The sequence below is a fragment of the Zootermopsis nevadensis genome, unplaced genomic scaffold (assembly GCF_977971745.1).
Source record: "Zootermopsis nevadensis isolate Lab colony 2312 unplaced genomic scaffold, Znev_1.0 Znev_ptg000011l, whole genome shotgun sequence".
In the NCBI taxonomy this organism is placed as follows: Eukaryota; Metazoa; Arthropoda; class Insecta; order Blattodea; family Termopsidae; genus Zootermopsis; species Zootermopsis nevadensis.
In genome coordinates this window covers 1,328,781-1,351,000 of record NW_028259143.1, presented here as the reverse complement: position 1 = coordinate 1,351,000, position 22,220 = coordinate 1,328,781, and the positions used below count along the sequence as shown (strand labels likewise).

At 41.1% G+C, this 22,220-nt stretch overlaps 1 long non-coding RNA gene across 2 annotated transcripts in view; it reads right to left on the bottom strand.

Annotated features, from left to right (window-relative positions):
• Positions 1 to 8,762: 8,762 nt before the first annotated feature.
• The window catches only part of LOC147874023 (uncharacterized), a 236,715-nt gene continuing 223,257 nt past the window's right edge, over positions 8,763 to 22,220 (bottom strand). For both annotated transcript variants that reach the window (XR_015534661.1, XR_015534662.1), the window contains one exon: positions 8,763 to 8,894. This is a non-coding gene — a long non-coding RNA (uncharacterized LOC147874023). The remainder of the gene's footprint in view (positions 8,895 to 22,220) is intronic.

Sequence of the window (22,220 nt, the reverse complement as noted above, 5' to 3'; positions counted from 1 at the left end):
ACAAGTGACTTCTCAAGACTTGGGACAAGAACTTCTCAAGACTTGGGACGAGTGACTTCTCAAGACTTGGGACGAGTGACTTCTCAAGACTTGGGACGAGTGACTTCTCAAGACTTGGGACGAGAGACTTCTCAAGACTTGGGACGAGTGACTTCTCAAGGCTTGGGACAAGATCTTCTCAAGACTTGGGACAAGAACTTCTCAAGACCTGGGACAAGTGACTTCTCAAGACTTGGGACGAGTGACTTCTCAAGACTTGGGACAAGAACTTCTCAAGACTTGGGACAAGAACTTCTCAAGACTTGGGACGTGTGACTTCTCAAGTCTTGGGACAAGTGACTTCTCAAGACTTGGGACAAGAACTTCTCAAGACTTGGGACGAGTGACTTCTCAAGACTTGGAAGTCTAGTCGTGATAGGGATGGGATAGGTCAAATTTAGAAGAAAAAATTTCAAATTTTTTGAAAAATCAAAAAACGCTGCAAACCTTCTGAAATGCGGACAAAACCAAAAATTTTCGGAAAATTCGGGAAAAAGTTAAAAGTTGAAAATTTTCAAAAATTCTTAGTTTTGTGCGCTTTTTGGACGATTTGCCACGTTTTTCGATTTTTCGAAATTTTTCGAAAAAATTGAAATTTCTCAAAGGGGTACCCCTTTGAGAATTTTCAAAATTTTAAAAAATTTTAAAAAAATTAAAAACGGCTGCAAATGGCGTGAAACGCGAAGAAAAGTAAGAATTTTCGAAATTTTCGAAAAAATTTGAATTCAGCAAAGACGGGTGAGGCACAGCCTTAAACAAGCAGAGAAGACTTGGGACAAGAACTTTTCAAGACTTGGGACAAGTGACTTCTCAAGACTTGGGACAAGAACGTCTCAAGGCTTGGGACGAGTGACTTCTCAAGACTTGGGACGACTGACTTCTCAAGGCTTGGAACAAGAACTTCTCAAGACTTGGGACAAGAACTTCTCAAGACTTGGGACGAGTGACTTCTCAAGACTTGGGACGAGTGACTTCTCAAGACTTGGGACGTGTGACTTCTCAAGACTTGGGACGAGTGACTTCTCAAGACTTGGGACGAGTGACATCTCAAGACTTGGGACAAGAACTTCTCAAGACTTGGGACAAGTGACTTCTCAAGACTTGGGACGAGTGACTTCTCAAGACTTGGGGCGAGTGACTTCTCAAGACTTGGGACGTGTGACTTCTCAAGACTTCGGACGAGTGACTTCTCAAGACTTGGGACGAGTGACTTCTCAAGGCTTGGGACAAGAACTTCTCAAGACTTGGGACAAGAACTTCTCAAGACTTGGGACAAGTGACTTCTCAAGCCTTGGGACGAGTGACTTCTCAAGACTTGGGACAAGAACTTCTCAAGACTTGGGACGTGTACACTTCTCAAGTCTTGGGACAAGTGACTTCTCAAGACTTGGGACAAGAACTTCTCAAGACTTGGGACGAGTGACTTCTGAAGACTTGGGAGTTTAGTCGTGATAGGGATGGGATAGGTCAAATTTAGAAGAAAAAATTTCAATTTTTTTGAAAAATCAAAAAACGCTGCAAACCTTCTGAAATGCGCACAAAACAAAAAATTTTCGGAAAATTCGGGAAAAAATTAAAAGTTGAAAATTTTCAAAAATTCTTAGTTTTGTGCGCTTTTTGGACGATTTGCCACGTTTTTCGATTTTTCGAAAATTTTCGAAAAAATTGAAATTTCTCAAAGGGGTACCCCTTTGAGAATTTTCAAATTTTTTCGAAATTTTAAAAAAATTAAAAACGGCTGCAATTGGCGTGAAACGCGAAGAAAACTAAGAATTTTCGAAATTTTCGAAAAAAATTTGAATTCAGCAAAGACCTAAACAAGCAGAGAAGACTTGGGACAAGAACTTCTCAAGACTTGGGACAAGTGACTTCTCAAGACTTGGGACAAGAACTTCTCAAGACTTGGGACGAGTGACTTCTCAAGACTTGGGACGAGTGACTTCTCAAGACTTGGGACGAGTGACTTCTCAAGACTTGGGACGAGAGACTTCTCAAGACTTGGGACGAGTGACTTCTCAAGGCTTGGGACAAGATCTTCTCAAGACTTGGGACAAGAACTTCTCAAGACCTGGGACAAGTGACTTCTCAAGACCGGGACGAGTGACTTCTCAAGACTTGGGACAAGAACTTCTCAAGACTTGGGACGTGTGACTTCTCAAGTCTTGGGACAAGTGACTTCTCAAGACTTGGGACAAGAACTTCTCAAGACTTGGGACGAGTGACTACTCAAGACTTGGGAGTCTAGTCGTGATAGGGATGGGATAGGTCAAATTTAGAAGAAAAAATTTCAAATTTTTTGAAAAATCAAAAAACGCTGCAAACCTTCTCAAATGCGCACAAAACCAAAAATTTTCGGAAAATTCGGAAAAAAGTTAAAAGTTGAAAATTTTCAAAAATTCTTAGTTTTGTGCGCTTTTTGGTCGATTTGCCACGTTTTTCGATTTTTCGAAATTTTTCGAAAAAATGAAATTTCTTTGAGAATTTTTCGAAATTTTAAAAAAAATAAAAACGGCTGCAAATGGCGTGAAACGCGAAGAAAACTAAGAATTTTCGAAATTTTCGAAAAAAATTTGAATTCAGCAAAGACCTAAACAAGCAGAGAAGACTTGGGACAAGAACTTCTCAAGACTTGGGACAAGTGACTTCTCAAGACTTGGGACAAGAACTTCTCAAGACTTGGGACGAGTGACTTCTCAAGACTTGGGACGAGTGACTTCTCAAGACTTGGGACGAGTGACTTCTCAAGACTTGGGACGAGAGACTTCTCAAGACTTGGGACGAGTGACTTCTCAAGGCTTGGGACAAGATCTTCTCAAGACTTGGGACAAGAACTTCTCAAGACCTGGGACAAGTGACTTCTCAAGACCGGGACGAGTGACTTCTCAAGACTTGGGACAAGAACTTCTCAAGACTTGGGACGTGTGACTTCTCAAGTCTTGGGACAAGTGACTTCTCAAGACTTGGGACAAGAACTTCTCAAGACTTGGGACGAGTGACTACTCAAGACTTGGGAGTCTAGTCGTGATAGGGATGGGATAGGTCAAATTTAGAAGAAAAAATTTCAAATTTTTTGAAAAATCAAAAAACGCTGCAAACCTTCTCAAATGCGCACAAAACCAAAAATTTTCGGAAAATTCGGAAAAAAGTTAAAAGTTGAAAATTTTCAAAAATTCTTAGTTTTGTGCGCTTTTTGGACGATTTGCCACGTTTTTCGATTTTTCGAAATTTTTCGAAAAAATGAAATTTCTTTGAGAATTTTTCGAAATTTTAAAAAAAATAAAAACGGCTGCAAATGGCGTGAAACGCGAAGAAAACTAAGAATTTTCGAAATTTTCGAAAAAAATTTGAATTCAGCAAAGACGGGTGAGGCACAGCCCTAAACAAGCAGATAATACTTGGGACAAGAACTTCTCAAGACTTGGGACAAGTGACTTCTCAAGACTTGGGACAAGAACTTCTCAAGACTTGGGACGAGTGACTTCTCAAGACTTGGGACGAGTGACTCCTCAAGACTTGGGACGAGTGACTTCTCAAGACTTGGGACGAGAGACTTCTCAAGACTTCGGACGAGTGACTTCTCAAGGCTTGGGACAAGATCTTCTCAAGACTTTGGACAAGAACTTCTCAAGACTTGGGACAAGTGACTTCTCAAGACTTGGGACGAGTGACTTCTCAAGACTGGGGACAAGAACTTCTCAAGACTTGGGACAAGAACTTCTCAAAACTTGGAACGAGTGACTTCTCAAGACTTGGGACAAGTGACTTCTCAAGACTTGGGACAAGAACTTCTCAAGAGTTGGGACGAGTGACTTCTCAAGACTTGGGAGTCTAGTCGTGATAGGGATGGGATAGGTCAAATTTAGAAGAAAAAGTTTCAAATTTTTCGAACAATCAAAAAACGCTGCAAACCTTCTGAAATGCGCACAAAACCAAAAATTTTCGGAAAATTCGGAAAAAAATTAAAAGTTGAAAATTTTCAAAAATTCTTAGTTTTGTGCGCTTTTTGGACGATTTGCCACGTTTTTCGATTTTTCGAAATTTTTCGAAAAAATTGAAATTTCTCAAAGGGTCGAAAAAAATTTGAATTCAGCAAAGACGGGTGAGGCACAGCCCTAAACAAGCAGAGAAGACTTGGGACAAGAACTTCTCAAGACTTGGGACAAGTGACTTCTCAAGACTTGGGACAAGAACGTCTCAAGTCTTGGGACGAGTGACTTCTCAAGACTTGGGACGAGTGACTTCTCAAGACTTGGGACGAGTGACTTCTCAAGACTTGGGACAAGAACTTCTCAAGACTTGGGACAAGTGACTTCTCAAGACTTGGGACGAGTGACTTCTCAAGACTTGGGACAAGAACTTCTCAAGACTTGGGACGAGTGACTTCTCAAGACTTGGGACAAGTGACTTCTCAAGACTTGGGACAAGAACTTCTGAAGACTTGGGACGAGTGACTTCTCAAGACTTGGGAGTCTAGTCGTGATAGGAATGGGATAGGTCAAATTTTGAAGAAAAAATTTCAAATTTTTCGAAAAATCAAAAAACGCTGCAAACCTTCTGAAATGCGCACAAAACCAAAAATTTTCGGAAAATTCGGAAAAAAATTAAAAGTTGAAAATTTTCAAAAATTCTTAGTTTTGTGCGCTTTTTGGTCGATTTGCCACGTGGGGATTCTTGGTCTTTTTAAGTGTGCATTTGTGAGTAGTGAGTTACAAGCCCACTGCCTCTGCACAATTTTTACTCAATCCTGATTTGACTGCTAGAGCCATCTAGTAGTGAATCAGGAGAGACTTTGGGTGAGAAACATCTCGTTCATGCTTGTAATGTTCTTTTACATGCCGCAAATCTACGACATGGCACCGCCAGCTTTACTTACCTTCCGAATGAAGTTGTGCTGCGGATTCTTATTACCCTTGGCCGGGTGTGAACCCGCGAACCTTGGGTCCTGTGGCGAGCACGCTAACCACTAGTCCACCGAGGGCGACGAATGAAGAGTGAGAGAGAGAAGAGAAGAGAAAGTGTGGGAGAGTAGCAACAGACATTACTGTTATAAATGGGGGAGGTATAAAGTTAGTTTAAGGCTACGAAGGTTCTCAGGCAGTGCCCGCTCGTCCGTCTGGTATGAATAAGTTTAGTGAGGACAAGGGATTTAGGAGACAGGATGGGGTAAGAAATGGGGTAGGGGGAGTTAATTCGGGTCTTTGCTTTAATTTTGAATTTTGATATTAAACTTGGAGGGGGGGCGTATGGAAAACGATTTACGTTAATATGTGGTGACTATTATAGAGCGGAATTTTGATGTTAACACTGGGAGGGCTTCATGAGAGGCATGCAGAGCAGCGAGGAGTTTGGGTACCAGCTCAGCCATTGCTCTAGTACCGAGGAAAACCACGGAAAACCTTGGTCGAGTTGGCCGGTCGCAGAACCTTCAGGATGCGTACTGACTCCTAGCCAGTAGTCCGGCATTTAAAATCGCGAGCCCTAACGGTATCCTCTGCCCGTGCGCTTCCTTTATTAAAAAAAATTAGTTTTGGATAGGAAAGGACCAACTTGGTTCGTATTCAGTTACAAAATTTTAGGGGATTGGTCGATGTGCCCGCCTATGGACAAGACCGTCCGGAGTACCTAAAACGGACTGGTGGTGCTCTGTAGTGGGAACTACGGAAGGAAAGCTGATGTTTAGCTGCGTTTTTGCATGAGGTAAAGGAATTTGAAGATGTGCTGTTAGGTTAATGTTTCAGAGCAATATACTATCGACTGCACAGCTTCCATACACAGCACACAAACGTTTATGAATGTTCACCACCGTTTCTTTTTCAGCAACAAGGAATTCAATTACAGCTCGTTGCTTGTAACGAGAGTCGTTCACAGACGCCATTTTAACAGTTCACTACAGCTTCGCTATCGGTTGGAATCATTTGAAACTCCGTACACGAACGCGGGAAACATCAAATCTCAAGCATGTAAAAGTACACTTTTCTATCTTCATTATTGGCTGAGAAAAAAAATGTGGGGCATTACTTAATGAGCGACCCTCGTATATATATAGGCACTCTGACCATTTATTGAGCAAAAGGATTTGTGTATTCCGCAGGTTAGGTTACTTTGCAAGAAGCGATCGGGGGGCGGAGGTATTTACCACTGCTGGGATCGTACTGATCTAGTTCTTGAATTTGGCTGTTGTATCTGGTGGCCGATTTTGTGTATAGCCTATTCGCTAATCCTTTAATGTAATTCTTGATCAACGGCATTCCGGTCTGCTCGTGCAGGGTACTAATTGGAGTAACCCTTAGCAATTTGGTTATTATTCTGAGGAATTTGCTCTGAAATGTCTGAAGTTTGTGTAAATAAGTTTTAGCGGGGGAGGCATACGTCAGTATGGACCGGAGGAGTGATTTATAAACCATTAACGATAAATTTACATCCATTCTGGAGGATTTATTCAGTAAAGGAAATAGTTGCCTCAGTCTGAAGTTTCCTGTACGGAAAATGGATTAAATGTGGTCCTTGTACGTCAATTTGGAATCTAGAATGACAAGCTACGGTTTTATTTAAAAAAAATACTTTGGGAACAGTGCGGCGATAGTCGCGTAAACGTTTTGAAAACACCGTCGTGGTGCACTTGTCAATGCTGATCTTAATTCTCCATTTCAGAAACCAGGGTTCGAGAAGGCCTATTGCTCTGTTTAATTTCGCTATGTCTAATTTTCCTGAGCGAACACTCATATTTGTTTCATCTGCATACATTGAGATGGATACGTTGGAATCATTTTCAATGGATGGGATGTCATTTATGTAGAGGTTAAAAAGTGTGGGCCCGAGTAGGCTACCCTGGGGAACGCCGTCCCTGATGGGGCGACAGCTTGACTGAGAGCTCCCATGTGATTCAGCAAATGATCGGTTCTGGAGGTAACTATGAATTACATGGATGTGCCTGATGTCCCCCCATAAATGGCGGAGGTACAGCGAGTTTTGTACGTAGCAAGGACGACATCCCTGCCACGGACAGATCCACAGTTGTGTGTGACATGCTACATGCAGTAGGAGGGATGCAGAACTGCGCTGGAAGATGAATTGTTGTGAAAGATATCGTATCGTATAATAACAATAATAATACTACTAAAAGGATGCTGGATGTTGTCAGAAATAATGGGTAATTTGTTGCTGAGCTGCAGGTCTCCTTGGGTGTTCCCTGCCCTACGTGACAAAGGGGGGGATGGGATCAGCTCTTAGCTCGCGCCCAGTGGATGGTCACTGCTGGACCAGAATCAACAAGGCCTCTGCCCATATACCCCATGCTCACGCAACTTCAAAGCGGCGCTTTGTCTTGTAAACTCTCCGTGTACGAATCCCTACAGTTCCAGCTACGTCACGAAAGGACATGTTTCATAACAACTGCACGTGTTACGTCTGTACTAGTCGCATCCATTCCTCACGGGTCTATTGAAGCTATTAGGACTACAGGTGACTAAACAGTGGCCTCTCACACCAAATTTAATGAGAGTCCTTCAGAGTTCTTTAACTGAACGTAAGAAGGTTAGAAATTGCATTTACCTTGAATAAACACATAATAACGAAAATGCGCTTACTAATAAATTATTTAATTGAGTATTGCATATATTTAATAAGAGAAGCCAGGTATCTGACGTATGAGATCTCTCCCTTGCCAACCCACCCCCTGTCCAACGACACCGGGAGCTCATCCCCCAGGAAGTGAGGCGAGAAACTGACCATTCATCTTTATGCAACGCCAAGCTAAGAATACACGGAGCTACACCTCCACACTCCGTAAGTCTTCATTAGGTAGTGCTTAATTAATTAAACTCAGTGACAGCTTTTAACTTCATTAATCAAACGTTCCAAGGGATTTAAATATTCGTCTTGTCATTAGAACGTGGATTGTTTTCTTCCTGGCCCCTTAATATTAATGTTTAAACCGACAAATAAAAAATGTGCAATAGAGAGCTGTGTCTAACTTGTTATAAAATTAATATCAGACGAAGACGTTAGGAATATTAAGTTGTACACTACTGGACTTTGGGCTGAAAGATTTTGTCGTATCCATCACTTCGCTAATGCTAGCAACTGTCAGCTACACTCCCTCTCGAGGTACTTTGCACCCCTCCCCACCGCCCCTATACCAAATGCTCTCCGGATCACATCCCCCAACCCCTGTTGCTTCAGCAGTATGCTTCACTCCGAGCACAACATAAAAAATCCAGGTTTCTGCTCATGAAACCTTCATAAACTTATGGGTTTTGCCTTCATCATAAATAGAATACGTGTAACTCTATGGAGAAGACCTGGTGACCGCTAAGCTCGTCGATACATTCACTGCCATCTCTCGGACCCGAAGTTTCATTACAGTCTTTACATAAGCCTGAGCCAGATGGATCCAACAGGATTTTGAAGTTCTCACGGCCCTACAGCCCAGGGGACAGCCACTTAACCCCAAATGTTTTTGTAGATGCTGTGATTTCATAAACGTGATAATTATTTTGTAAGTTTTCAATCGTGGTAAAAAAAATTACAAAAACGACCTTAGTGAAGTTAAGAATCAAGACTGGCTCTGTCCAAGGGGTACAGCTGAACAGGAACCTTCATGATCTCTAACCAGATAATGGAAAACGTCCCATTTTCCGAAATGACAGATGAAAAACTTATGACAACTGAAAGTGTCCAAAATAATGATCGTGTTTATGACATTAATTCTGTCAACACTGTTTCCTTAAAATCTAATCTGGTACTTGCCGTCTCACAGATGTCAAAGGTAGTCCTGAGTTCTTGCTACATCTCCGACCATCGCAGATCGAAATCTTGAGTCACCAGCTGTTCAGACGGGAATCCGGTTCAGCCAACTACAACATTAAAAAGAACTACGTTATTCGTTATAATTCTGGTTAGAATTTTCCACCAACACCTTGTCACTTGTTCCAACTAATTTTCGAGGGCAATGTTGTTATTATTATTTAAAAGCTTCGTGTGCGGTGTTGTCTCCTTGACTGGAAACAAGAAAAACATATAAAATATTTGTACTCTATCCTTAATGTCAAGGACTGAATCTGTCTTCAATTATAGACCACCGCCATGTTGTTCCGTTTTGTGATGAATTAGTAACTTATTTTGAACAGACTGTGCCTCAGGCCTTTCATTATGAACTTTAGCTTATAAACAATTCCTTTTCCTTGCCTTAGCCACGGCTGTGGTCATGTGACCCACTGCTTTGTCAGTCCTAAGATGTTTCCTTGCAGAAGTACATGCCTGTTTATTTCAATGTTTCAAACCTTTTATGATCGAAGCACCTGAGACAATATCTTACGATTTACCAACAAACTTCGTCACGGCCTTACAAATGCCAGCATTCCGATATATTTCTTTACTTGCGTCTGGCTACATCCAACCAGCTATATGTTCAGTCCTTCATTTACGTGATTCCTCCTCGATTTTTGCGAGAAGTATGTTTACAAACTTCGTGTGCGTGTACCAGGATAGAAAATAAGAAAAAAAAATGTTCCTATGAACATTGGGTCACAAATGTTTCATTTTCGAAATAATAGCCAAAAATAAGTTGCAATGAATTGACTTTATATCAAAGCGAATCCAGCTTCCAGCAAAGATTTTCAGTAAACGTTTGTGCAGGAATTGTTGGCGACATGCGTATTGGTCCACACATGCTTCCATCTCGTCTAAGACCAGCCTCATATCGGCGATTCTTAAGAAGACACTTATTAAAAACACGAAGGCTGTGAATTTAAATAAAGGAACAACCGGACTAACGCAACTTAGAACCAATCAAACCCGAATTTTTGTAATAAAATCTTGGACACGAGATTGAAAATACCGCCAAACACCTGTTTGTAGAACACGTTTGATACTTGTACTATATAACAACAGAGTAGTTTGCCAAGAGTTACTGAGAAAACCTAAACGTCATACGCCCTATCAAGTGAGTTTTCACACAAACCGATATTTTAATATTTATTTTGCTCTTATACGTTTAAGATAATAGTTCCGTAAGCCTAGCAGAGAAATCTATGTGAATATCGATCTACATTTCTGAGTCGATAGATAAGAATATCGATTGGAAATTGAAAGACGCCACTGACGTTAATAAACAGGTACACATTTTACAGTTCACTGTTAAAAAAAATTCTTCGTATCGCTGAATGCGTGAGACAAATTTCCTTTGGGGTTATTATTCTAGAATGTGACCAAGCCGAAAGGGGGCCTGGCTGTATGAAGGGTTGGGGGGGGGGCAGTAATCTCGAAGTCTGTCAACACAAACCAGCGGGTAGGGCCTTCGCCCCGCAGTCATCAGTCTGTGTTAACTGGAGTGTCGTTCATGAGACACTAGACGTCGTGGGGGCAAGTGTGACGTACGATGCTGTTTACCCACCGAGTTAGAGCGCGTGGTTTTTACACGACGCCTACTGCAAACACAAGCATCGATTCCCCGTGGCGTGGAAAAAAAAAAGCAACGTCGCTACTTAAGTTATTAGTCACCTGTGTCGCTAGGGGAGAGGACAGGGTCGTGTGTACTCTCCATTTGTAAATCAAAGTGCCTCGCAGCGTGCAGTTAAGTTGCAAGTTTAATTTGCAAACATTTTTCTTCTTTAGGAGAAATGTAATCAATCATGAAAAGTATAGCATCTGGTTGGGACGTTCTTGTCAAATGTTTAGTTAAAATGTTACTCTGTTTCAACACAATAGAACGAGCAACGTGTAACTACAAAACACTACGAGTTCTCTCTGCTTACTCTAATACACTTTTAATCTTTACTATAATATTACCTCAGTGACGTAATTCATATATGGTTATTAAAACATTAAAATAATTCCTCCAATTACCTCGTTAACAAAACACAAAAGCCGTCTTACAACATCATTACAATTAATTATCCCTCTCCTGTCATGATCAATTACTTTTAGGCTTCAAAATCAATCAAAAGAACATGAATTTGACATTACGGACGCCAAACGTCGCTATAAAACTGTCAGCACACTTGTTCTGTATTTGTGAGACCGCGGGTTCATTTCTCGGAAGAGATAAAAGATATAATAACGACAGTTATCACGTTCTTCCTCAGTCACTCCAGGAAGACACCAGGGATGTATTTTAAACAGACCACTGTCACTACCTTCCACATCCTTTCTAGTTAATTATTAATTAAACCTATCGTTTTTCTTTACACAGTCTGAGCTAAGATTGACAGCGTCTTAAAATTAAACACACTCTCTCTCTCTCTCTCTCTACAGACCTCTCATAGACAAAGTTCAGAATCATTGTCTATTAGAAAGAATGTTTGGGAAGAAACTCCGTGGAGCAGAGCTTTTGTGTAGAAGATTGTAGTCATGGAAACTGCAAGTTTACTGCCCTGTTCACAAGACCCCGCAAATGGACCCTATTTTGAGCCAGCTCAGTCCACCACGTGTGGCATGCTTATTCCGTGAAACAAGGAAAAGACTTCAGAAAGGTCAAAAATCCGTAAAACTCTCCTGGGTTCGAGTCCCGGTAAAGATGTTGAGTTTGGGGATATTCAACTTTTTTTACATGGAATGATCATGCTAATGGAAAAATTTTCGGGAAATAGAGATTGACAAACAGTAGGCATTTGTCGAATTTTCCATTAAAACACTGGGGGGACTCTGCTAATGGTGAAGTGTTGTGTTTTCTTCGCGGTACGGATTGGATTTTTAAATATTATTTCCTTAAAATGACCTTTGTAATGGTGAAGTGTTGTGTTTTCTTCGCGGTACGGGTTGGATTTTTAAATATTATTTCCTTAAAATGATCTTTGTAATGGTGAAGTGTTGTGTTTTCTTTACGGACTGAATTCTTACATATTATTTAAACTAGCGTCGGTTTGAAAGACTATAAATTCTGCAATGACAACTATTTAACCTTGTTTGTACCAGAGTTATTCCTGCATCAGAATTCAGCGCTTACAGACATTCTGTCATTCCATATCTACTGCTACCTACCCACATTGCATTGCTGAGGGCGCAAAAAATCCAATGAGAATGTTGAAGGAAATCGGTAAGCAGGAGGTTTCGCCACACCCTTAGCGTAATATTTCACCCCTAATAGCCTCCAGCACCACCCTCCGTCAAAGGAACGATATTGGTTCGATAGTGCAGGTCCCAGAGTATCTTCAAACTGAACGTTGCCTGAAGATCGGTTGTCAAAATGTGGCTCGCGCCTTCTGTTATGAAGATTTTTGTTTGAGACAAAGCAACTATGTATAAAAGCATTATCGAACAAGTAATTTTTGTTCTTAACTGAATCGATGTACAGAGAATATATAAATTTCGGACGGAGAAAATTACCAGCTAAAGAACAGAGATTTTATATAATCGCTAAACCAAGAGAACTGTTACGAAATATTTACGTGTTTCTGAAGCTGTAAATAATAAATATTTTAGTAAATTGCGATGGTGACATCTGCTGAAATATAACCATTTAAAGAACCGAGAAGGTGGGAGAACAAAATTAAAATACATCTTAACGGGCACAACACACACGGCCAGAATACTGTCCATGGTCTTAGCATTCGCCAAGTTTAATCTCGAGCTTATATTACCACAGTTGCTTGATTAGGAAAGATCTTTTATGAAGTATTACTCGCAGACCAATGTCTATTTTAATTGGAAACGGAATGTACAAATATATTCGAAATGTCCCCCATATTCAATAAACTTTTACACAAGGAGTAACGCGGGAGGCCTGTAACAGCTGTGCAGAACGGCAGCTACCCGGACAGCCAGCATCAGCTGCAACGAGAGAAATCAAACAGGTTCCTGGTCGTACCTCCCTACCATCAACCTGTGGATTGATTACCAACATCGATCCTTAGAGCTCCCCACACACACACGCATTTCGCAGTTAACAGCCAAGTTCACTCTGCGACGTAAGGAGAAATGCCACGACTCACTTTGAACGGCTTCTTAAGGGTCCCTAAGGCCTCCCATCTGTTTATCTTACCCTCTGGTCTCAACATGGAGGGAGTCAAGCGAATAATCTTGGCAAGCGATTCTCATTCAGCGATCAATAACCCTCCATTCTGTATTTATTTACATCGTAAGATTTTGACTGTAAACAGCTAATATTTCCTTAACAGCATTAAACTATTGATCTTTGTAATGGTGAAGTGCTGTGTTTTCTTCGCGGTACGGACTGGATTCTTAAATATTATGTACACGATCTTCTGCCTCAGAAGACTTGCGTATAACATTTATTTTGCATTTATTTTTATGGCTGATTTAACTACGCTTAGACAAAAGGCATCGAATGACATGATGATTAATAAACAGTAAATAAGCGGTCGTGGCCTAATTTAAGGCATTATCCCGGTAAAGTGAAAAAGAAAACCACAAGAACTTCAGTAATGACAGTGGGTCTCAAAGTCGAGATTTGAACTCGGGCCATTTCGAATACAGTAATTAATCTACGGGCTTCATAACGGGAAATTTATTGGTTGTCAGGAAAAAAGGACTCTACTTTGTAAAAGTAGCTCACGGCCTTTCGTCTTCTCGTTTACAAATAATAGAAAGAAAAATTAAGACGTTTCGAGGCAAATCACGTCTGGTCCTACAGCCAACCTGTGCCTTCACAATACATAACCTGAACAATTGATAGACCACTTCAATATAGAAGTTCCAGATTATTTCAGTCTTACAATGGAGTGTTATGAAGATGACAACTGAAAGCAAACGCTGGATAAATCTCAACATTCGAAGGCCGAATTTAAATGCTGAATAAAGTCTTCGCTACATTTGCGGATACATATTTATGGTCACAGAGTTACAGAGTTTTATTGGTAGGCAACTATCGATCTATTATCAGCTGTATTCTGTAGGTCACACATGGATGACCACATGAAAGTCAATTCAGGTTATCCACTTTTACTAGACACGTCGACCTCGCTCGCGTCCAGCAGGAGACGATCACAGGGAAACAAGAAAACTTTGAGAATTTCAGCGGCATTCCAGACCCTCTCTCCAAAAGCGGCGAGCAAGAACACTAATCCTGTACGCCTTACCAAATGTTTCAAGTCATATTAGAGTTACAGAATATCAAGGGATAATGAAGTTGTCGGGCCATGTACGACGAACAGCAGAGATAAGAAAACATATTTCTTGAACACAAAGACTGTGGGTTCGAATCCCTTTCAAGTAGTGGATGCTTGTGCTGGTAAAGGCCTTGTGACGGACCGATCCGTCCTCCAAATAGTTGTACCAACTGTAGTAAACACCGTTCCTAAGCCAAACATAAAGAGACATTTTGCCAGAACTCCACATTCCACACGCGGTATTTTTAAACCACATAATTGCTATAATAAGAAAATATCTCCGTTAATTTTTTGCACAATTTTATTATACAGTGCGAACAACTTTATTCAATTTCGCCTTTTTTGTGCAATCAATATTATTTACTTCCATAATTTGTGCCCCCGGAATTTTAATCATATTTACGCATGGATTCGCAAACATCAGTGACGGTGGCTCTTACAATCTTGAGGTAATTTTGAAATTGCTTCCTGACATCAAGCGACCTATCCATATATCATCTTCACAAACACACTGCTTCTGATCATAACGAGGTATCGATAAAACCTGCCCCCCACCCCCCCCCCAAACTCTAACGAGTGCAGACGCTTTCAATCTGAATTCCAACCTTCCAACATCCACATTTGCATCTTCGTCTCTTTATTGGAATTCTTACACACTACCTCAGCTCTTTAAAAAAAAAAAGTTGATTTTCCTGTTAATGGTTTTTGGATCAAACCTTCACCGCAAACCGCGTTTGTAGTAGAGAAAACACGCAAGCCTTCATTTTTCTATGTTTGTCTGAGGATTGAGGCAGCATGCTCCTCCGAAATGCTGGTATCTACCTACAAGTCCACACGTCGTTGCATCCAGTAAGCCAACTCATCGTTATCATAGGAGAACATTGACTGATACAAAGACGTGGCCTAGAAGATGCACAGGGAGATTTCTAAAAGAACAGGAGTTCTCTGAAATTTACCACGACAAAACTAACTGTAATGTTATGTCCATAAATATATATTTGTTCCAGCGATTAATTTAGTACCAAGATTTGAAGTCGTGTTAAGGGATTATAATTACAGCCTACAGGCATTCTCATGGTCATAATTTTCACAGATGATATGGTAGCTTCGAGCTCCTATCGCCTTTTTGAGCGGACCCTCGGTACTCATTGGACATTAAGCTCAGTTAGCTCCAGAACAGTCCCTGTCCCTAGCAGCAACAAAGACAAACAATGGTCCTTCAGAATGTTCTCAAAACTTACTTACAGTCTCCGATTTCCATGTGACCCCGTTACGTCATTCCATAAAGGAGATTTCAAATGATGGTAATGATTGTTAAATAAAAGAATAATTTCTTCTTGTGACTACCACCAAAATATTTTTCATTTTTATTTTAAATCTGGAAGTAAGAAACCTTCAATTCGTCTTGCGGTAAACCTCGATGTCTGTTCTGCGGAGAGACCATGAATACAACACAAACTTTGAGTTACATAACAAAACACAGCATCAACTGATGTTGTCTACTCTCACGAAAACCACCCAAAGCAAACTCAATTAAACATAACGAAAAACAACGGAACAAAATGGAAACATAAGAGGAGGGTCATTAGCGCTGCTTCTGATCAAGCAAGTGCGTCGGATCTCACTGCTAAGTCCAACCTCCTCCACGTTTTTAGGTTTGGCGTTCGTGTTTGTCTGTTCTCACAGTCACTACACTCGCGTGCAATTCTGATTATTTCTTTTCATAGCCACAGTTCATCACGCACTCCGAGCTGGCACTTGCCCGTACCGGCCTCCGGACATTATCGCGCTAATTCATACCCATTACAAAGAACGATAGGTCTGAAAATGTAACATAAGATATTTTATCATATTTTTCAAAATTAGGATTTTATCTTTAAAAAAAAATATTGAAAAATTTGAGGCATGCCTACTGTATAAATTTTTGATAATTCTTGGCAGAACGTTGCATATTGGAAGTGGATAATAGTAGAAATAACGTGGGGTAATAATGAATAAATTAGATAAAAATAAAATGTTCCGGAATTTCATAATCAGACAGTTCCGGTCCCTGGAAATCACCACTCAGAGGAAAGTAAGTAAAATTTGTTACTTATCTCTGCAGCCAACGGGTCACTTGCTGTTCTATGCATTCAGCAGTAAATATCCATGCCAGACAGTTATTTGATTGGATTTTTCACTAACAAAAACACTGAAAATCCCTTTCTCTTCGCCCCCCTCTGAATCTGATGTGCCCCATGATGTATTGTTAGAGGCTTGTAAAGATGCAGAATACAATTTCGACCCCCAACTCTACAGATCGCTGCGAAAACAACCAGAAAAAATGAACAACAACAAAATCCAGAGCATCGTAATTTCTGAACTCCTGTGAAAATGGATTTTGTTGTTTATTGTTTTTTTGGGGGGGGGAAATTTTATTTCTGTTTGGAAAACCAAAACTTTGGCGCTGCCACGTCAAAGTATAAATCAAAACCACTTCACCTACGACCGGTTCCAATATACGCGGGCAGCAAACAAGGGTGGCCATCTACCGCCGCGCCATCTGTGATTAAAACCGGCATAGAAACTTTCATTGCTCCTTTGTTATTTTTGGGACGGGTTACGTCGTGGCCTTTATCCCTCCGTATGGAAGTGGTCAAAACGCCATTGAAACATCGGACCACGTATTAGTTCGATTAATATCAATTAGGTGAGAATAATAATATAATTAATGGCACAGCGCCTGCAATTTTACTGCGGGGAAATTCGACAAAGCTCTGAGGAAATTAGAGGGGCCCAAAATCAAGCAATTAAATTCTTCCGTCTTCTCGTTTTGATGTTCCATGACTTTCCGGGTCCACTCTGATCCTTCATCTGTCTCAGAAACAATCCTTAAAGAGACAACAGCCTAATTTGTGAAAAGGTGGCTTATCAGCACGCGTGCTAAATGAGATAAAATGCTGTCTACAACGTTCGTGAAGACGGCAGGTTACATTTTCACTGAACAGTACTAGGCTAATATTAAGGCAGATGATTCCCCTGTTCTCTTCATCTGTCTGACGTATCCATCAGGTAGCAGAATTATTAACTGTCACCTGTCAAATTTCGAAATGAGTTCGTGGTACACAGAATCACTGCCTTATTTAGCAGTTCCTTCTGTTATGATGTTATCAGTCCTCATTCTTGTCCCTGATAATAGACGTCAGTGAAAACTTCTCTTAATATACGAGTGCACATAATAAGATAAGGTTTACGTCTGTGTGTGTCTTCCACACGGCTACAGAGGCCTTAAGTTCTCAGCAACGACGCTAGATGGCAAAGTGTTATAATTTGCAAGTGCCGCTGCCATTAGGAAGCTCTTAGATGTACTTCTGTTACGGGTGACTGAAACGAAGTAACGAGGAAAACATTCAATAATTAATATCAAATGTTTTCGTGGTATTCTCGTGTCATGCCGGTGTGAACTTGACAACGTTTCTACTTTTAGAGTCTTCATTGAAAATTATTTAAAAAGTGGGAATTTCCTAATGTAAACTACTTTAAGAAATGTTTCCATCTTAAGTCTGTCTACACACAGCGCCAGCTAGCACCATAAATTGTCCACTTCCCGTCTAAATGGTAAAGAAACATGTTAACACATCCAGGGCCTGTTACACCAGGCACCAATTTGTTCCAAGCAAATTAACTCTGGTTTTAAAAATTAGTTACAAAGTAATTCCATTTCTAAGTTAATTTCCTACATGAACATTTTTAGGAGTTATATTTTGAAACTAAACTTCCGACAAGTTTAGTCAGCGTAATTTAAAGGGCGTACTTCTGACAACGTGGAATTAAGACGCCTTGAAAGAACTTCTAGAAACATTACTACAATAACGTGTTACGATTAAAGGTTGTGGCAATTCAGTAATATAAGGTTTAGTTCTGTTTCAGATATTTCCGTTTTAAGTATTAGTTCTTATCATGAAGAAGTAAGCATCGCATTAGAGAGTCAGGTTAAATTGCCGTGTGTCATGGATTGTCACGTTCGTTCTCTGCGCCTACCAGCGGGGAAAATTGTGCGTGTCTGTACTTTCAGACATGTAACTAACACCAAGGAGCGCAGTACTTCTTTAGAAGCTTATAATTGCTCAGCTGGTCACGAAACGCCACTCTTTTACAGAACACTAAGTTTCGTGATGGAATAAGCGAGCAGGTAACAAATAATATATATTTTAAACGCTACATAAATTAACGTAAATGTCGTATATCGAAACGACATAAATTCGGTCTCAGTGAGTCATCGGTAACAGTTATTATCGTTCTTAAAAATTCTTATATAGGAAACAAATCGAAATTGCTTAATAGCGGGACTTTCTGCGTGTATTTGTTGATGGATTTGTGTACAAGGTGTCCCAGAATAATGTTACCACGTTGCGGAAAGAGCTATCCTAAGTAAAAGTAAAGTTTGTCCCGCTATACGCCATGTAGGCGTTTGGGGGGGGAGTGGAGGTATAGCTCCTCTCTTCCTTGACCTCGGTACTAGATGGGGGTGAGTGGTCAGCATCACGCCCCGGCCGGCTTTACCCCCGGGAAAGGACCCCGGTACCCATTGTAGAGGAGACTGGGTGGGCCCCAGAGCCGGTCTGGACGCAGAGGCTAGAGGAAAAATCCTCTGTCCCCCGTCGGGGATCGAACCCCGGTCGTCCTAGTCACTATACTGACTGAGCAATCCCGTCTCATGCTATCCCAAGTAATGTAACTAAATATAGGAAAGCCCACATTATCATTCGCCACTAATAACATTTCTTAACGCTAGTCAGACACATCCTGTATATACACGCGTGTGTGATTACTGATGTAATGGCCTAGGTATCTGTGCGTGGTAGTGAGTGGGCTGTTGTCAGCTGTCTGACCCCCTCTGAGGCACTTCAACCACAACACCTGCTCCGCCTTTGACGGACGACAAAGATTTGAACCCATCTAACGTTACGCATTAACCTTTATCGAGGTGCGTGATCTCAGAGGCCAAAAATGAACCTAGGGAAAATGATTGTAAAGTTTAGGTGACTGGAAATCCATCAGGTAATTGACCTCTGCTGCAGCATCAGAAAGTTGGTCGAAGCCTGACAGCGAGGGGCTTCGAAAAATGAAAAATGAAAAATGGGTGTGATGCTACAGCGGAGGGGAGGGGAGGGGAGGAAGATCGGCGCCAGGATACGCCAACCAACCCCCTGCCACATTGCCAGGAAGGGTGAATATCGGGTTAGGGGGGGTGAGGTGAGGTGCGGGCAAGCATATGATGGCCGGCACAAGACAAAAATACACACGTCACACCCCAGGGGCAGAACATCGCTGTCAAGTGCTTTTCGAAATGTCGTACGTCGAAGAAAACAAATCCTCCTGTTGGTTGGTGGTGTAGAACTACCTGACTTACTTGACACCCTGTAAAAGTTAAAGACGGTCATTGAAATACTAATTATGAGAACCCAACGCGTTCCGGGCCACAGATAAGCCACTGCAGTAACCATGGAAACGTATCTCGGTCGTCCGGTTGAAAACCGTAGTGAAATTATGCGACAAACCGCTCTGAACTCAGCTCCAGTCGCTTGCACGCGCTGTTGTAATTTCCTAGTGAATATTCAAAGGGCACACGACAGGCAACGAACCATAACCGTGTTAATACGTGCGTAACACACGCAGCGCTGGGAGTTTGATTGCCACGTGCATAGACTTCTGTTTATATTCGCTGCGTTTAATTTAAAGTTGCTTGGGGGAAAAAAGACAATATTACGTTCTGCGGTTGGTTTCTCGCTACCAGAGTCGCTACGGTCAGAACTTAATTCAACCTTTTACGCGTCTCACGAACAGCGCGTGACGTACATTTGCTATTATATCAGGGGCAGATTCTCTGACGCCATTTCAAGTGCATGTTTCAATTGAGGTGGAAGGGGGTCCTTCAGAGGGGCGTGGCAAGGATAAGGAATAAAACTGTCGTGGACTATTTCTAATACACAGCCCTAGAATCCGCCTGAAAAGACTGAAATAAAGAGCCAACATTTTCTGGAAGTATCGTAAAGGGCCCCAGAGAGATTAAAATGCAATCAAACAACCCCCCCCCCCCTCAAATTAAATATTTTGATACCGCTGATATATGATATGAAACAAAAAAAACTAATTGTGCGCAAAATATTCTTCCTGGAGAAAGTGACAGTCGCTTAGCTAGGCAAGAAATTCCCTACACCAGTGGTATTCAACCTGGGGTACGCGTACCCCCGGGGGCACGTGTAATTTAAAAATATACATATTATTTTATGATAAACACTGAATAATCAGTAATGTAATTTATTTAATTTATTTTAGATGTAGATTATATATTATGTATAACTTGAATTATACACCAACAACTTTGGGGGTACAAAGTTGAAGAGAAATTATATCTGGGGGTACGCGAACAAGAAAGGTTGAATACCACTGATGTAGAGGACATCGACATGCTCCAGAACACGTGAGATATATATTTATGCAGGAAAGGTTCCATTAAACGACGGTAGATCGCGTTAACAGTTGCCGTACGACAAGTTGAAAGTAAAATTGCGACGAGAGAACGAGAAAATCTAAGCGGATAAGCCATCTGGTATGAAAAATTGGAAAACTTTCGGAGCCCCCCCCCCCCCAAAAAAAAATTGTTCGCTCACGTAGAAGAAAAAGTCCCACGTGCGCAGTAACTTTGACAGAAAGTCGGAAAATACCGCATTAGAAACTTTTAAATCCTCCGCTGAAAGTTTAACCATAATATCTCAGTTCAAAGAGAAAATCCTCAACATTGTACAGTAGAAATGAATTAAAATGGTTCACCTGTGACATGCTTCGTGCAGCTTTGAACATTTTATTTGCCCTCTTACTCTAAACGGACAGGAGGATAATATTAAAACGGATCTTAGATAAATAGGATGGGGTGGCATGTACTGTATTCATCTGGCTCAGAGTAGGGACCAGTGGCGGGCTCTTGTGAACACGGTAATGAACGTTCGCGTTCCTTAAAATGTTGGGAACTTCCTGAGTGTCTGAGCGACTACAAGCTTCTCAGGAAGGAGTAAGAAAGATTGCTTCCACTCACGGTAATACAGATTTGAACCAACACGCACACTCCACTTACACTTGCCCGTACAGACTATACATAGAAAAAGAAACAAGTGACTGCTACTACTCGTGACGTAAACATTCGTCCTACGAATTGTTCATTTCCAAATGCTAAATTATTAAACATTTCTAGACTTCAAATAGGGTATTCAAATATGTACTCTTTATTGTGAACCTAGAATTAAAGACACAGCCTTCTTTCAGTAGAGGTTCAATAGCTGAAGAGCGAAGTTTTTCGCTCGTTTATAATTCAAGAAAATAAAAAACACACATCAGTGCGATAAGATTCGTGGCTTTGTGTAGATGCAGCTCGGCCCTGGCCCTTTTCATAATCGTCTCTTATCTCAGGAGCCAAATCGATTGACTTTACTTAACTTTTATAACGGATCAACGTGAGGGGTTACAGCGGGAAGGGGGGAAGACGTGACATTGATTGATCAGAGCGTGAGAAGTATTAGCTAAGGCCTTTGATCGATAGCTTTCAATTCGGAAAGCTGTAAGATGGTTTCCTAGACAATGTGCGCAACGTGTGAGCGTGCAGTTGCGGAATAAGACACGTGTTCGTGTTTTCTCATAATTGGACAAAGCTGGCCAACGCGTGGAAACGTAAGAAACACCTTTCACGAGTTACTGCACCTCAGACTGTAGACGAAAACGAAATTTATGCTACTCGAATGGCATCTGAGACGTCAGAATTATGTATAAGAAATAACTTTTATAATGTGAGTGGTGCCTTTCTTATTGGACGATGACGTCACCGAGGATTCCCCCACTTTAAGATTCCCCATCCACATTTTACTTACAAATGTAAGTACATACCACACCTCTCTTTATTCAGAGAGCCGAGGGATCTATAAACAGACGCTCTCAATGGTATTCATAGTTATTAACTTAAGAACAGGTGGTATGCATAGTAACCACTGATCTGTACGGATTCTGTGTGCGAACCATGGCAGCAGCTGTTTTACATACCACGTCGTCGGAATAAAAAAACAGCGAGACGTAGCAAATTTTGGA